General features: G+C 48.4%; 1 long non-coding RNA gene across 1 annotated transcript; it reads right to left on the reverse strand.

The window, feature by feature from the left end:
* Positions 1 to 2,262: 2,262 nt before the first annotated feature.
* On the reverse strand, positions 2,263 to 4,323 carry LOC114912219 (uncharacterized). Its single transcript, XR_003798157.1, has 4 exons — positions 4,249 to 4,323; positions 4,023 to 4,061; positions 2,724 to 2,798; positions 2,263 to 2,328 (listed from the first exon to the last, which is right to left on the reverse strand). It is a non-coding gene; the product is annotated as an uncharacterized LOC114912219 (long non-coding RNA).
* Positions 4,324 to 16,786: the final 12,463 nt, after the last annotated feature.

The raw sequence follows: 16,786 nt of genomic DNA on the forward strand, positions 1-16,786 counted from the left end.
AACAACCGCTTGTCCTGAGCAGGGTTGCACTGAGCTGGAGCCTACTCGGCAGCACAAGGCACAAGGCCGAATTGGGAGGGGACACACCCAAGATGGGACGCCAGTCGGTCGCAAGGGACCCCAAGCAGGGCTCGAACCCCAGACCCCCCACACAGGTTAAACTAGTAGTGAAAACCTTTGTTAGCTGGTTGGCACAAGCAGAAAGTATACGCCCTGGGACACCACCAAGACCAGTCGCTTTCCTCACATTGACACTGCGCAGAACCCTTCTGTCCTCAATAGTATCCAGTATCGGCAGTTCATGTTGATCAGGTGGCAGTGCAGGCTGAACTGTTTCCCCACTATTGCCGTCTTTGTCAAAGTGGGCAAAGTACGAGTTGAGCTCCTCCACTACGGATCAATTACTGTCTGTGGGCAAATTATCATTCCTTCTGTAGTCTGTGGCAGCTTGTACTTTGCCACATACGTCGGGGGCATTACCGACATTTGTGTAAACATGGTCGTGTGTTCGTACCCCTGGCTGCGCAGTTAACATCGATAGAATTTTGGATAAACTGACTTGAGGTTTGCATGATTAAAATCCCCAGCTACAACGAATAATCCTTCTGGATGCGAGTTCTGTTGTTTGCTAATAGGTGAGTGTAGCAGCTCTAGTATGGGGGTTACGGTGGCGCAGTGGGTTGGACCAGGTCCTGTTTTCTGGTGGGTCTGGGGTTTGAGCCCTGCTTGGTGTGCCTTGCGACAGACTGGTGTCGTGTCCTGGGTGTCCTCTCCCCCTCCAGCCTTGGCCCCGTGTTGCCAGGTTAGGCTCTGGCTCCCTGCAACCCCATATGGGACCAGTGGTTTCAGACTGTGTGTGTGTAGCTCTAGTGCTACCTTAGCATTAGCACACGCGGGTATGCAGACTGCAATTGCAAAAACCACAGCGAATTCCTAAGGGAGATGGAAAGGCTTGCATTGCACCACGATATATTCCAAGTCGGGACTGCAGTGTCTGTCCGTGGCGACTGGATTCGTGTAGCAAGCCTTGTTCACGTATATACAAAGTCCGCCTCCCGTTTTTTTGCCGCCTCCAAAAGTCCTGTGGATGCAGAACAATGTGTGGCCTGCTAACTCACAAGTCGGGAATGTTGCGGTTTAAGCCGTCTTTCCATCAAGATCAGGATACAACAGTTCTTAGTAGCTCGCTGCGCCATTATCCTCAGTTGTAGTTCGTCCATCTTCTTGGAAAGGGATTGAGCGTTTGCAAGAAATATGGTTGGGAGTGGTAGTTTGAACAACGCAGCCTTTAGCTTAGCTTGTAGCCCTGCTCTCTTCCCTTGCTCCTACCCCGTTCCCTCCGCCATCGTCTTACTGCTAGAAGATGATGTAACCCAAACCGACCCCGGTGTTGTGGTAATTTCCACCGGTATTTGTTTACAGTTAAACTCGAGATGATCTCATGTAGATCCAATACTTACAAGATCAAGACGTCCATACACTGTGTGCTGCAACTTTACCATCTAAAGTAAATGCAATTCAATCCCCTTTTCATGGAGCGCTCTACAGGGCACTTGAGCACAGGTACAGAGCAAAAAAAACCAAAGGAAGCAAATAAAAATGACACAAGCAAGAACAGAACTTTTACAGGAGTACCAATCCGCTGTGTCCACACGTGCTGCCATGTTTAAAGGTGCTCATCTGTACCACAGGACAGGTAAACCCAGGTGTTTCCGCAGGACCGCAGGAGGATACGGTCACTGTGTTCAACACTGCGCTCAGACACTGCAGTAAGAAATACGCAAGAATAAACTTTGATTGCATTTATTTATATGAACTCAGTTGAAATGTATATAATGTGTAAGGTGATCAAGTTCACCCCATTCTTGAGTTTATGTAACAGACATTCTATAACTATGACCTCAACACACAAAGATAGTAAAAACACGTCCAGTATGTGACTGAAGCGTAACCAGCTCCAGTGTGCTGCGTAATACAGTAAAGTCCAGTTGTACCACAGTAATGTGCTTACAACACATACTGTGCTGAATGCAACAAACAGCCATAAAATTCATACCAACAGTATCAATAAACAGAAACAAAGTCACACGCAGCTTTTACCACATTTGAACAGTTGTCCTCCAAATCATGAGAATTCCGTGACACGTGAACAACGGAGTAACAAAAAAGGAAGCCGAAAACTGCGGCCCCACAAACTCTTCTGTCCTGGGACTTCGTGAGCAAACGGTTTGTTCTTGTAAAGAGCAAACCGGGGCTCAAACTAAGTCATAAGATTTTCTCCATCTGCATCAGCAGCTCCTTGTCTCATCTGATCCTGAGGGTTCGGATCTGTGGGGAATAAACACAGTGCTTGTTAGTCCAGTGCGTCTGGTCTGCAGTCCATCATCTCTGCTAGGATGGCTCAGCTTAGAGCACCATTTCAAGACATTTCCGGTCTATAGTGCAAGTGTGCGATCTACATGTCCGTCCAGTATCGGCACAGTGACACCGTGGTACCAACACTGAGTGATGAACTTGCAAAGATTTGAATATTGCAGACTGGTGGCTGAGGGGGGGAACTGACTGAGACTCATACTTTGCACCAAGGATGAAATGATTTGTGTCACAAATTATTCAGTTAACGTTTGAAAAGCCGTATGAGTGAAGATGGACAGGCGAAAACTGACATTCCGAGGACCGAGTTGGTTCGCTCCCAAGGGTTACGTCTGAACACTCCACGTTACCTCGAGGGACACTGTCCACTGTAGCGCTTCCAGGAGGCTCATCTGCCTTGTATATGGTGTCCCTGGACTCCGCATCTGTACAGTACAAAGGGGACTCAGAAAGGACAGGGTCCATGACTTGAGGGTTTTGGCTCAATGGTCCCACTATGACCATGACTTGGGTGGAGCCAAGGGGGGAATTGTGACCTTAACAGAGAATCAAGAGTTTGCTGTTCCATGACCACAACTAATGTACCGCTGGTTCTTCCCGAGCTTCAACAATCAGCCGTTACCCTTCGTCTTGAGGTTTTGTACCTCCCTTTTGAACGGAACTTCTCTAGACGGTGTCTCCGTCCGTTCCACGTCAACAAGGAAGCGTCTTGGCCAAGAACTCCAACAGCACCTTGCGCTATCCTCATTTCTGGGGGAATGTCCCCAGATGTCTGACTGCCTGCTGTAGGAACGTCAGCTCGGTCCCTCAGAACTTGTGACTCCTCCTTCCTGAAGGTTCAGCGCAGCTGCCAGGAACAGCTGGAGCAGCACTGTGCTTTGCCATGCTATATATGTTGGATTCGTGGCCAGAACTTGTCCCAAGTCCACAACTCACTTTCAGTGGTCACATCAAGCTCCTCCCACAGATTTTGGCATCTTGGTACCTCTCTGCCCAACCAGGCCCTCCTCTGCTGAGGCTGACAGTTCTTTTCTGCTCCATATCACTACAGGAACCAGCCACTCTCCTACAGGAGCTTATACAAGAGCATCTCGAACCCTTGGCCTGACATCTATTGCCTGCGTGGCACAGAGCTCTGAGTACAACTTACCTTTATTAGGTACGGCTCCACTCTATCACCTCAGGAGAAATACCTTGGCTCAGGGACACTAGGACAGGTGAGGGGATTTCAAACCAAGCTTTTGGTGGGTTTTAAAAAGCCATCCTGTGGCTTGAACCTGCACTCCTCTGAATGAACAAACTGCTGGTGAAACTAATTAAATGAACCCTTAAATTAAAAGAACACTGGCGTTCACTAGCGGACGCTTGTACCCAACAAACACTGCAGCACTCGAACACAACACATCACCTTATGGATGATGGACCAACAAGGCAGGACTGCAAACAACTTAATGAGTATGAATTATTTTTAAACCTACTTTTCAACCACCCACTAACACGGGGCTGGTTCTGATGAGACAGGTGGACAGTTCACCTGTGGGTTGATGAGCCAATCAAATCTCATTTTTCTATCAAAGTGGCCAGTGAGCACAGCTGGAGCTCAACAGGCTCGACTGTCGGGGGGAAAATCCGTAGGAGATTCAGTTTACCATAGAATGAATTCATGTAGGTCCTCCGGCGATCATCACCTGCACAGGTAAGGAGATGAGGACGCGACTAAGTGACAATAGGTGAACAAATCTACCTTACGCTGATGTTTTAAAGGTGTGACATACAAACATCATCTATGTAATTCTACACGCTTATCAATTACCCCAAGGTGTTAAACTACGCTCAAGGTAGAGCCAGCCAGTTGTTGCTTTGTGCTGTACTTACGTTTGAAGTAAAATCTTCTGCAATAATAAAGCATCATCATGAGCAGAGTCACAGCCACGGCCGCCACAGTATGGCAACGAAGTACTCATATGTCCAGCCGTCCATCGTCGACGAGTGCCGCTCCAGCACGGCTCCTGGTCCATGTATAACCTTTGTTTCTAGGCAGAGTAAAATCTGACGTTGCACCCCGAAACTCATTTTATTTCATATATGTATACAACTGGCAGCAAATGCAGAAGCTCATGATAGTCCAGCAGCTGTACCGTAGTCCACACTTGTGGTTTTGAAGATACGCAATGGTAAAAGTTGCCCGCTGTTTTATTGAACAACTGACCTGGAATAAGTCCATCTCAGTGAGGGGTCGTCACTGTGCTCCTCACTCTTAGGGTTACCTGAAACACACAGGTGTGTAACTTTTACTCTGCTCTCCACTCTTCCCACCATCAAGGTGTTTTCCCTCCTTTACAGTTTCATTGTTATCTTTCCAGGAAGTTTTGGTGTGTTTAGTCTCCTCTCCCACACAGGTCAGGATGCACTGGGTCCAACTGCAGGACGTGGTCACACCGGGTTTGGACACAGGATCTGTAGAGGAAAAGAACTGCTCAGGTAAACAAGGTAAAATGTGGATGTGAGCAAATCTGTGGATCTAAAGACTCTTTAAGTCACAAAAATGCTCAGATTGTTGCATTTTGTCCTTTGAACCTCAGTGTGATGAAGACTGAACAGTCCTGTCCTGATGTGTCCAGGTGCATCATAACATGTGTCATATACGTCAGATGAACCACTGACCTGGAAATAAGTCCATCTCAGTGAGAGGGTCACTGTGCTCCTCACTCTTAGGGTTACTGAACACACAGGTGTAACTTTTACTCTGCTCTCCACTCATCTGAACTGTCAAGGTGTTTCCAGGTGTAGTTTTTCCGTTCTCTTTCCAGGAGTATTTGGTATGTTTAGTCTCCTCTCCCACACAGGTCAGGATGCACTGGGTCTCGTTGCAGGATGTGGTCACACTGGGTTTGGACACCGGTTCTGTACGAGACAAAAGTTGACATGAAGCTGCTGTACTGTGCATCAGTGCTGTAGAACTGCTGTCCATGAACACACAACACGGTGACCGCTGAGCCGCCGGGTGACGTCCTCGTCATCGCATGCACTTCACACGGTGACGACACGCTCGCTGCCGCCGCAAACGTTCCTATAAGGTGGCCACTTAGCAAAGGGTGACGAAAGTGTGCAGGGTACTTTAAAATCGAGGTGCTGAACTCAGTTGCAGCAGGATGTGCTCTGGGCCTTTACTGTCGTGCTGTCATTATTACTGGACGATCAATCAATCAATCAATGGCGGCTACTTACTCAGTGGGATCAGGTCAAGTCCCGTTAGAGGCGTTTTCCCGTTGATTTTCAGCAAGGTACGTCCTTCACTCTTCTGCTTTTTAACCCTTTCATTACCAACACCCCGTAGAGTTATTCAGGTCACACTGCTCGCCGGTCTCACATCTGCCATAATAAACCACTTTATCCCTTTTCCACTGGATATTTTGGTTGTTACTTTTTTTCCAAATGATTTTCTTGATTTTCTCATTTGCTCCCCGGATCCAGTTCAGCCTCAGCTCCCAGGAGGCTCCTAGTAGGACTGTTTCTGTTGTGCACATGAACGTGTAATACCACACACACACACACACACAACACACACACACACACACACACACAACACACACACACACACCCACACACACACCACCCACACACACACACACACACGGTTACTGTACAGGCACAGCATGCTCTTCGTGGAGCAACACGGCCATACCCGTTATTGTCTAAACATGAAGATAACACGAGTTTTAAGCTGACAATTACTTGGTTCAAGCCCCATTTAACATGTTCATTAGAATTACTCAGTTCTGTAAAGTGGATCAAACACTAAGTAACTCCTGTTTTTTAAGTGTTGATTCAGTGCAGTGCAATTTCCCCTTAAAATGTCTATGGTACAGCCGTGACAGCCATAAACACACACATACCCACAATGCACTGCTCGTGAACACTGTCCAAACCCACTTTACAGAATTCAGACCATACAGGCAAGCTACAAATAAAATAACTTTGCGTGTTACAGGAAAACCTGAAAACAACTCATAAATTACAGTCTTAAGGGCTTCATTAGTCAGTGTGAGGTGCTGAGGGGGCCACAGACAGGAGGGCTCTTGACAACAAACGGTGTTTACTGGAAATATGAGACCAACCAAAACACTCCCCCCCCTCTGGATCAGCCACCCAGCCTCTTCACCCAGATGCAGTTCACTGGAATCCTCAGGCCAGCTGCCCTTTCGTCCCCTCGACGTTGTCCTCTAAGGGCCGGCAGCTGGCAGTCATAACAAGGGCACGACGGGTCCCTGTGAGCCGTCCATCGTGCTGCACCCACCTCCGGCCTTGGGGTGGGATCCGCACACCGACTCAACACGTTTTAATAATCTTATACACTGTGCTGATTCTCTAAGAAAAACACGGGAGGTTTTTTTGTTAGATGATGTCTGTTCCCATTGTTTCTGCTCATACTGTGAGGATTCAGCTTTTTGGTGTGATAAGAGTGCAGAAAAGGGCGGCAAAGTCTCTGGGTGCAGCAGACATGAGGAATAATTTCCATCTGTAGCATCCTTGAATTTCCTTGAGATAAAGCTTTGCAGGGTGAATGTTGTGCATGACCTTAAGTGAGATTTTTGGAACAATTATTTGGCAGGAGCCAAACTTTCTCCATGGGAACAACCACCCTGGTGAACTTCTATCGCTGCACCATTGACAGCATCACAGTGTTGTTTGGTACCATCACTGGCCACCCAGAGTCTAAAACTGCTCGAAGGACTGTGCAAACCGCAGAGTAAATCATTGGTTCAGAGGTCTCACATCTCCAGGACGTCTACGCCCCCGCTGTCGGAGAACGGCTCGGTGCACCATCACGGACATCGGTCGTCCAGCTCACGTCTTCTCCCTACTAGTCTGTGATAAATGCAACCGGAGCATCTCCACCCTCTGAGCATCTCCACCCACAGCTTCCTCTTCAGAGACAGTTTCCACCCACAGGCTGTCAGATCATTGCACACTCTTTACCAGCTGTAGTTTTACAGCCAAACTGTACTGTACTTGTACTTTAGGTCCATTTCCTGTTGTCCCTTACACGGTTTTATACCACACAAATTACACCCCCTGTACTGTGACGTGCACTGTTGCACTACTGCACTGGATTGTCTTTGCACGCTTTTGCCTTAAACCCTTTTGTTTGTGTGCTGCCACTGGTCACCCCTATATCCACATCCTGCTCCACTCACCTGCCACACACAAGGTCTGCACCTCTGTTATGCCGCCTCAGTCCTGTTCTGTCAATCACTTGCGCAGATACAGTCCGGACTGGTCCATCGTCACACGACGCAGGACGAGGGATCCACAGCTCGTTACATCTCCTAATTTGCCTCTTCTGACTCTCTTATCCACCCCTGTCAAAATTGTCAAATGTCCACGTTTCCAGATCAGCCGATTGTTTTCTGTGGCACCTGAATACCCCAGTGGGACGGTCACCCTCGTCTCAACCAGACGCGGTCAATCCCCACTGCTGCTGGGCTGTGGGACACAGAGAAGAGGGAGTTAAAATACACTCGGGTTTGGCTGTAAACACACCACACCACACAGTGACAGGTCACTGTGAAATACATCTTTGGGAGGAAACCCACGGGAGCAAGAGAACAGTGAAAGTCAAAGTCAAGTGAACTTTTTATCAGTTCCACTCTAGATGAGTACACAGAGGGGAACAAATTTAGTTTCTCTTTGCACCTGTGTGTCACACAGAACACAGTGAAGATAATGCAATAAAACACAGTGCAGCAATAACCCAGTTCTGGCGGACAAGATAATAACATACAATATAGAGAGTAAGTAAAAAGTGTTACAAATAATATAACAAATGACAATTTACTGTGTGCACAGAGACCAGTAACATCGTGAATAAATATGGGGCGGTGGGGAAGTGCCATGTTCAAGTGACTTGTGCAGTCTTCTTGTTTTTTGGGGTCAGATGTGATGCTGAGGGCCTTGCAGGTGCACCGCATGTGGTACATGTCCTGTATGGAGGGGAGAGGGGCACCGATGGTCCTTCCTGCAACGTTTCGTATCTGTTGTAGGGACAAGCGGTTCACAAAATGTGTGTGTGTGTGTATATCCAGCAGACACTTTTTTCCAAAGCGACTTCCAGTGAACTCTATGTAGTGTTATCAGCCCACACTCCTCATTTACCACAGTGACTTACACTGTTAGATACACTACTTACACTGGGTCACTCATCCACAAATCAGTGGAACACACACACACTCTCTGTCACTCACACACTATGGGTGAACCTGAACATTGTGTTTGGACTGTGAGAGGAAACCAGAGCACCCAGAGGAAACCCCCACAGACATATGGGGAGAACATGCAAACTCCACACACCGCCCTTTGCATTAATACTTCATAAACATTAAACAGTCCACTTGCAACATCAGGTACGGCTCTTCTCACGCACTGACAGACAACCATAGATTTACACACACACACACTCTCTCTGAACGCTTGCTCCATATCGGGGGTCGCGGAGAGCCGCAGCCGAACCAGCCAATACAGGGCGAAAGGCTGGAGGGGGAGGGGACACACCCAGGACGGGAAGTCAGTCCATCGCAAGGCACCCCAAGCGGGAATCGAACCCCAGAGCACCAGAGAACAGGACCTCGCAAAATCCGCCACTCATGTCATTTCTCTCTTTAGAAAACCGTTTTTTCATTTTTACGTGAAACCAGGAACTCCTGTCACGTTCCACATTTACGTAATATTTATTTACACTAAGAAATCACTACAATTTTACAGTTTGAGAACGAAATGCCGTGTGTGAATGGGCGGCGTAACGAAGTTCGCTTTTCTGCTTGCTATAATAAACACCACCGTTTGTATTTATACTTATAAACATGATTAAACAGTCCAGTTGCAATACACACACTTTCAGAATCGCTTGTCGCATACGGGGTCACGGGGCACCGGAGCCTACCCGGCAACACAGGGCGTAAGGCCGGAGGGGACACAACCAGGATGGGACGCCAGTCCGTCGCAAGGCACCCAAGGGGACTCGAACCCCAGACCCACCAGAGAGCAGGACCAGGGTTCCAACCCCAGTAGCGCCACCGTATAACTATATAACCATTATAAATTTATACTCTACACATACTATACTAGTTAAAAACGTTTACACTAATAACATACTACGTTGGGACGTGCAAGTGGTAAGGAAAACGTACCGAAAGTGAGACGAAACGGAGCAGACGGAGAAAACAGCGATGGCGAGGAGTGTGTCGGTCCGCGGGGGGCGCATCGTGACTGACGTGGGGTCAATATCACGAATGCCATAATAAAACAAAAAAAGAAAAAACGAAATGAAAGGAAATAAATAGAATCAAATAAGAGAAGAAGAGAGATGAGGAGAGCTGCCGCCGTCGTCTTGTGCTCTTTATTCGGGGAAAAGTGCAGAACAAAGTTCGCTTCACGGCGTTTTCTTCCTGCGCGGTGACGTCTTAGAAAGGCAGCGAGTTACCATGGCAACCAGACGCGCGTTAGGGAGGCAAGGCAACCGGACGCAGGGACGCTGCTTGGGTGTGAACGCGTCTGGGCGCTCAGAAAGGGGTGTTTATGTATTTCTGTCCGAAAATGGGCAGAATCCTGTGTTGAAAAATAACAAAAGAAAATGGAAAGAAAAGCAAACAGAGAGGAGAAAATGAGTGGAGCGCAGAAACACAGACCGTCATCCAATACACATTTCCATACATTTATTTATCAGACACTTTTCTCGAAAGCGACGTACATCTCGGAGAAAATACAATTTGTTCATTACATTAAGAGAAGGAGACATAGTTGCAGACGTGTGATAATCAAGTAAACCTAGTTTGTTTCCTTCCACCTTATGTTAATCGTACAAGTAAGTGCATAAAACCCAGACTACACAATTCCTGATTGCCTTCCTACAAATCTTTTATAAGGTACACAAACATTTACACACAAGAGTAGTTGCGTAAAGGCTTATCTGGGCATGATCATAAAGTTACGGTGCATGAACATTTACACCATACATGAATCTAAGAGATTTTGGGCGAAGTGAGTCTGGAAAAGGTGAGTTTTCAGACCCTTTTTAAACATGTACAAGAGTTTCAGCAGTTTGAGTGAGAGGAGGAGGTCGTTCCACCACAACGGAACCAGAACCAAGAACCTCTGTGGTTTACTTTTTGTGCGCGGGACCATCAAGCGAGCATAAGTAGACAAGCAAAGCGGTCTGGTTGGGGTGTAACGGTTGATCAAGTCCTGTAAATATCTGGAAGCAATTCTAACGATGCGTTTGTAGACAATAACCATGGTGGTGGAACTGCTTTGGCTGAATCCGGGCCCAAGTGCCCTCCTCGGGCCCCAGAAGAACTCGAGTTCCTCTCCTGTCAAACAGGGCCTTATACACGGTGCTGTGCTTAAGGAGGGTCTCCGCCTGGACCTCAGCCGCCATGGTCTTACTGCACTTTACAGCGTGGCTGTAATGAGCGGGCCGTGTCTCGGCATTCGGCCCGGTGTTGGACCAGGACTTCACCAACTGGAGCATCGGAAGGGCCAACCAAAGACGCACAAAGTACTGGTGGGGATGCTGAATTGGAGCTGCCAGTCGGTCACATAACTGGGAGGGGAAGAGACAATCCAGTGTAAGGAATGTCAGGCACATCGCTCCCTCCCTCCTCCTTTGGAAGGTACATGCCCTACCTTCTCACGTACTCGTACTTGCCCCCTTAGACGAGACCTCTCCGCATCATGCTGGGCAAGGGGTACACCTGCGCAAGGTAGAGCAACGTGGGGAGGATGTCCACCTTCAGTGCCAACATTTTCCCTACTAAGGAGAAGGACCTGGTCTTCCACAAACCCACTTTCCATCTGGCTTTGGTCAATTTCTTTCCAATTGACCCCTGGCAGCACCTTCTGAAGGAAAGTTAATCCCCAAAACCTTGAGAGGACCGTCGTATTGGGAAAACCTATCAATGCAATCCTCTCACTTTTTCCAGCTGTCAACGAGCTTGATAAGAGACTTTCTGAGGTTTAGCGCCATGCCTGAGGGGTCTCCAGTTGGCAAGATTGGCTTTATCTGCTTTCTTGTACAACAAGGAGCGCACCCCGTCCTTGTACTCATAGTAAGCATGCCCCTGCCCAGCACCTCTTTGACGACATGCAAAAAAGCGGCCCCAAGACGTCCCAAAATGTGTAATAAAATTCCACCGGCAAACCATCGAGGCCAGGAACCTTGCGCCAATTCATCTTACCTAAGCACCTCCGACAACTGCAGCAAAGTGACGGGGCTCTCTAAGCCGCAAAGGGCATCCTCGGGAACCTCCGATGTCAAATTCTCTAAAAACCTCCTTTCTGTTACCAAGTCCATTTCCCTGATTTTAAAAAGATTTCTATAAAAACAGAATGCAACCTCCAACATCTAGGCAGTGTCGGTGAAGGACTCAGCTGGTTTCACAGAGATGTAAACCCTCTCTTGCGTTTCAAGTCCTTCACCTTCTTGCTCTCCTCTACTTCCTTAACTCCGGAGACAAACAGCAAGGCTTTGGCCTGCCGCTCATGCGACCACCTCAAAGTAGCCTTATCACCACGGCCCTATCACAATCAAAGGTCCCGCCGTTATTGTGGCAAGAAGAAATCCTCTGGAGTTCCTCCCTGAGCGAGCTGATATCCTGATGTCGCAAAACAGAACATTGGATATAATTGTTGATGGTGAGCTTCATAGCAGAGGGGGTGCGGTGGCACAGTGGTGCAGTGGGTTGGACCAGGTCCTGCTCTCCAGCGAGGCGGGGGTTCGAGTCCTGCTTGGGGTGCCTTGCAACGGTCTGGCGTCCCCTCCTGGGTGTGTCCCCTCCGGCCCTGCTCCCTGTGTTGCCGGGTAGGTTCCGGTTCCTGGTGACCCCGTATGGGACAAGCGGTTCAGAAGGTGTGTGTGTGTGTTTCATGGTCAGTGGGCCACTGCGCAGTTGGGAGAACCTTCTTAAAAGTAACGGAGGACAATGCTAAAATGTAATCTAAACGGCTACAGGTGCTGTGGCTGCTGCGCTAGATAATGCCTGGTTTCTAAAACCATCAGTAAGGCTAAAACTTTTGAAATGTTTAATACTTGCATCGTCCTTGCCCTCAAGAAAGATGTTGAAGTCTCCTCCTGTTATTAGATGTCTATCGGTCACACAATGAGGGACCAGCTCATCAAACAGAGCAATGCGGGACTTGACCTCCAGCGGAGCTCCGGACGCTGCTGCCTCTCTGCCTGACGAGCTGAACGCCTTCTATGCTCGTTTTGAGGCGGGCAACACCACCAGCACAGAGAGAGCTCCCGCGGCTGCAGAGGTTAGTCCACTTTCTGTCTCTGTAGCGGATGTAGCCCGACCCTTCCGTCGGGTGAAGACTTGTAAAGCTGCGGACGGCATTCCGGGCCGCGTGCTCAGAACATGTGCGGTCCAGTTAGCGGGTGTGTTTATGGACATTTTTAACCTCTCCCTCTCCCACTCAGTCGTCCCACTGTGTTTTAAAACATCAACCATTGTGCCTGTCCCAAAACAATCAAAAATTACGTGTTTAAATGACTGGCGCCCTGTTGCTCTGACCTCCATAGTCATTAAGTGCCTGGAGAGATTGATTAGAGACTATATTTGCTCTGTGCTGCCTGCCTCATTAGACCCTCTCCAGTTTGCCTACAGGAACAACCGCTCCACAGACAATGCCATTGCCTTCACTCTCCACACTGTTCTTTCCCACTTGGAGAAAAAGAACACTTACGTGAGAAAGCTGTTTGTAGAATACAGTTCAGCATTTAACACCATTGTTCCCTCCAAGCACAGTGTGAAGCTCCAGGCTTTGGGTCTGAACAACTCCCTGTGCAGCTGGATACTGGACTTTTTAACTGGCAGGCGTCAGGTGGTCAGAATAGGCTGCAACATCTCCTCTCCGGTGCCCCGCAGGGCTGCGTTCTGAGCCCTCTCCTGTACTCCCTCTACACTCATGACTGTGTAGCTACGCACAGCTCCAATGCCATCGTGAAGTTTGCCGATGATACGACGGTTGTAGGCCTGATCACTGACAGTGATGAGGCGGCCTACAGGGAGGAGGTACACACTCTGACACATTGGTGTCAGGAGAACCACCTCTTACTCAACACCACCAAGACCAAGGAGGTCATCGTGGACATCAGGAGACAGGAGAGGGAACACACCCCCATCACCATCAGCGGAACACCGGTGGAGCGGCTCACCAGCTTCAAGTTTCTCGGTGTCCATATCACCAAGGATCTCACATGGCCCAGTCATACTGATGCAGTGGTGAAGAAGGCCCATCAGCGCCTCTTCTTCCTCAGACGGCTGAGGAAGTTGAGGATGAACCAGAACATCCTCAAAGCCTTCTACACCTGCGCAGCGGAGAGCATTATTACTGGCTGTATCACCTCCTCCCCTCCTTGAACCGCCTTAACGTGGTGGAGAGGTTTGGGTGCCTGAATGATCTCAGGAGCTATGTTGCCTGGGGCTATATGCCCCTAGTAGGGTCTCCCATGGCAAACAGGTCCTGGATGACGGACGAGACAAAGTGCGGTTCAAAAGACCCTTATGATGACTATTAAATCAAGGTTTTCGTTTACCCCGCCCGGTATGGGGCCACCGGGGCCCCACCCTGGAGCCAGGCCTGTGGAGGGGGCTCGGATGCCACCTGGACGCCTCCCTGTTGAGGTGTTCTGGACATGTCCCACTGGGATGAGGCCTCGGGGCAGACCCAGGACACGTTGGAGAGACTATGTCTCCCAGCTGGCCTGGGAACGCCTTAGGGTTTCCAGAGGAACTGGAGGAGGTGTGCGGGGAGAAGGAAGTCTGGGGGACTCTGCTTGGACTGCTGCCCCTGCGACCTGGCCCCGGATAAGTGGAGGAAGATGGATGGATGGATGGATGGATGGATGGATGGATGGATGGATGGATGGATCACCTCCTGGTATGGTAACAGCACTGGCCTCAACCGCAGGTCTCTCCAGAGGGTGGTGAGGACAGCCAGACACATTGTGGGGGTTGAGCTTCCCTCCCTCCAGGATATTTACAACAGGCGGTGTGTGAGGAAGGCACAAAGGATCATTAACGACCCCAGCCACCCTAGTCACGGACTGTTCTACCTACTCCCCTTAGGTAGACGGTACCAGAGCATCCAGTCCTGCTCAAGTCGGCTGAGGGACAGTTTCTTTCCTCAGGCCATTAGACTGTTAAACACCCAGGACCGAGACCAAAAAAACAAAATCCGCTGTTAACTTGACTACATGTACATATTCTCTGTATTCTCTACACATACATTATAGATAGTTTGTTTATTTGTTGTATATTTTGTGAATACAATTTGCATATATACTGTATTTTGTCTGTGTACATTGCGTTATCCCCCCGTGTGTCATATGTATACTATGTATACTGCGTATATAGTGCATATTACGTATACTGTGCAATATTGTGTGTGTGTGTATTTATACTGAGCAACCCCCCGTGTATTGTATTGTTCTACTATATATAGGGATTGCATAGTGTACACTTATGTTGTATAACGTAACTTATGTTATACTCTCAACACTGCATTTTCTGGAGCTGCACTAAAGATTTTCACTCTTCTCTACATGTTATGTTGACGGTGATGTGACAATAAAGCTTGATTGGATTTGATTTGATTTGACCTCCAGCGGAGCGTAGACGCACAGAACGTGTATGTACTGACTTCTCCATGTGACGTCCACCCCAAAACCCAGCCAGCATGAACAGTAAAAGGCCTAACCTTCTGATAGGTGCACTCCCCAAAAAGTATCTCCATGCCTGTAGAGTGGACACCACCTACGCTCTAGTAGGACTCACCCTTCCTCCATTCGTGAGAGAAGAGAGTCATGTCCTGCAAGTCCCGGAGATGGACTTCCTGCAAAAACACAGGTTGAAGGCATAGGACTCAAACTGATTAAACAGTTAAACAGCAGTTATTTTTACTTCATTTTTAAGTCCCCTGACGTTAAGGGATAATATTTTAAAATCAGCCATTGCAGTACATTATTAAATGAATAAAGCACTAAAATAACATGAAAAACCGGCCACTATTTAGTCCATAAAGAACTCCTCTTCAGAAGACACTGCCTCCACAGGGTCCACACGGCATCCATCTCCTCCGGGGAAGAGGTTTGCTCTCGGCCTTCTTCCGAAGGGGACTCGGCCGGCAAAAGGGCCCCGTCACATGCCAATGCAGCCTCCCTTCCAAACTTTTTCTTCTTCCTTTTTTGGTGTAGAATCTTCCATTTTTTGCTCCATAAATATTCACCAAGATAGGGGCAGGGCTTGCTCCCCGGATCTCTTTGGCTTCACCAATGGCCTCTCTGGCCCCCGCTGGCATTTCCACCACCATCTCCATCACGCCGATTTCCTTCTTCGTCAAGGTTAGTGCCTGAAGACCCTCCTCCACAGATACCCCGGTTCCAGACAGGGCATCTGCATAAGAGGGCCTCTGCTGCAGGCAGAGACGGGCCAAATGCTCTTCGCATCTTCAAATATTCCAGCGATGGGGGCTCTTGCAATCCCTGGCAAAATGGCCAGTCTCCGGGCGGTTCCTGCCTCTCATGTTCTTTACAGGCTTCTGCCGTGTGCCCCTGACCCTGGCAGATTCTATAGAAGGGAGGCTGCTGGGGGTAAAAGAGGTAATCGCCATTATTGTGCCTATTAGAATACGTTCCTTGTGCACATTCTGTAAGAGAGTAGCATTCACATTCTAACCACTTCACCCTCTGTGTGAAGATGAAAATGATCAGGAAAGACAAATAATTTCTCAGCTCTTTGTGCCACATTGTGCTCATAAGCACAGTTTCTGATATGAATTATGTTTGATTTAATATGGTTTCTTTTTATTACAGCAGTACATCACTGTGAGGGGGGCACTGGGGCACACTGGAGACTCCTGGTGCTTCAGGAACTGAAGTCATAGTGAGAAAAAAAAACATCCCAGTTGTTTAATTGATGGCTTTCATGCAGGAAACAATAATAATAGGTCCGGTGCTGTGTATTGGATGGCGGTCTGTGTCTCTGCGCTCCACTCGTTTTCCCCTCTTTGTTTTCTTTTCTTTCCATTTTCTTTTGTTATTTTTCAACACAGGATTCTGCCCATTTTCGGACAGAAATACATAAACACCCCTTTCTGAGCGCCCAGACGCGTTCACACCCAAGCAGCGTCCCTGCGTCCGGTTGCCTTGCCTCCCTAACGCGCGTCTGGTTGCCATGGTAACTCACTGCCTTTCTAAGACGTCACCGCGCAGGGAGAAAAAGCCGTGAAGCGAACTTTGTTCTGCACTTTTCCCCGAATAAAGAGCACAAGACGACGGCGGCAGCTCTCCTCTCTCTCTTCTTCTCTTATTTGATTCTATTTTATTTCCTTTCATTTCGTTATTTTTTTATTTTAT

The sequence above is a fragment of the Scleropages formosus genome, chromosome 14 (assembly GCF_900964775.1).
Source record: "Scleropages formosus chromosome 14, fSclFor1.1, whole genome shotgun sequence".
Classification (NCBI taxonomy): Eukaryota; Metazoa; Chordata; class Actinopteri; order Osteoglossiformes; family Osteoglossidae; genus Scleropages; species Scleropages formosus.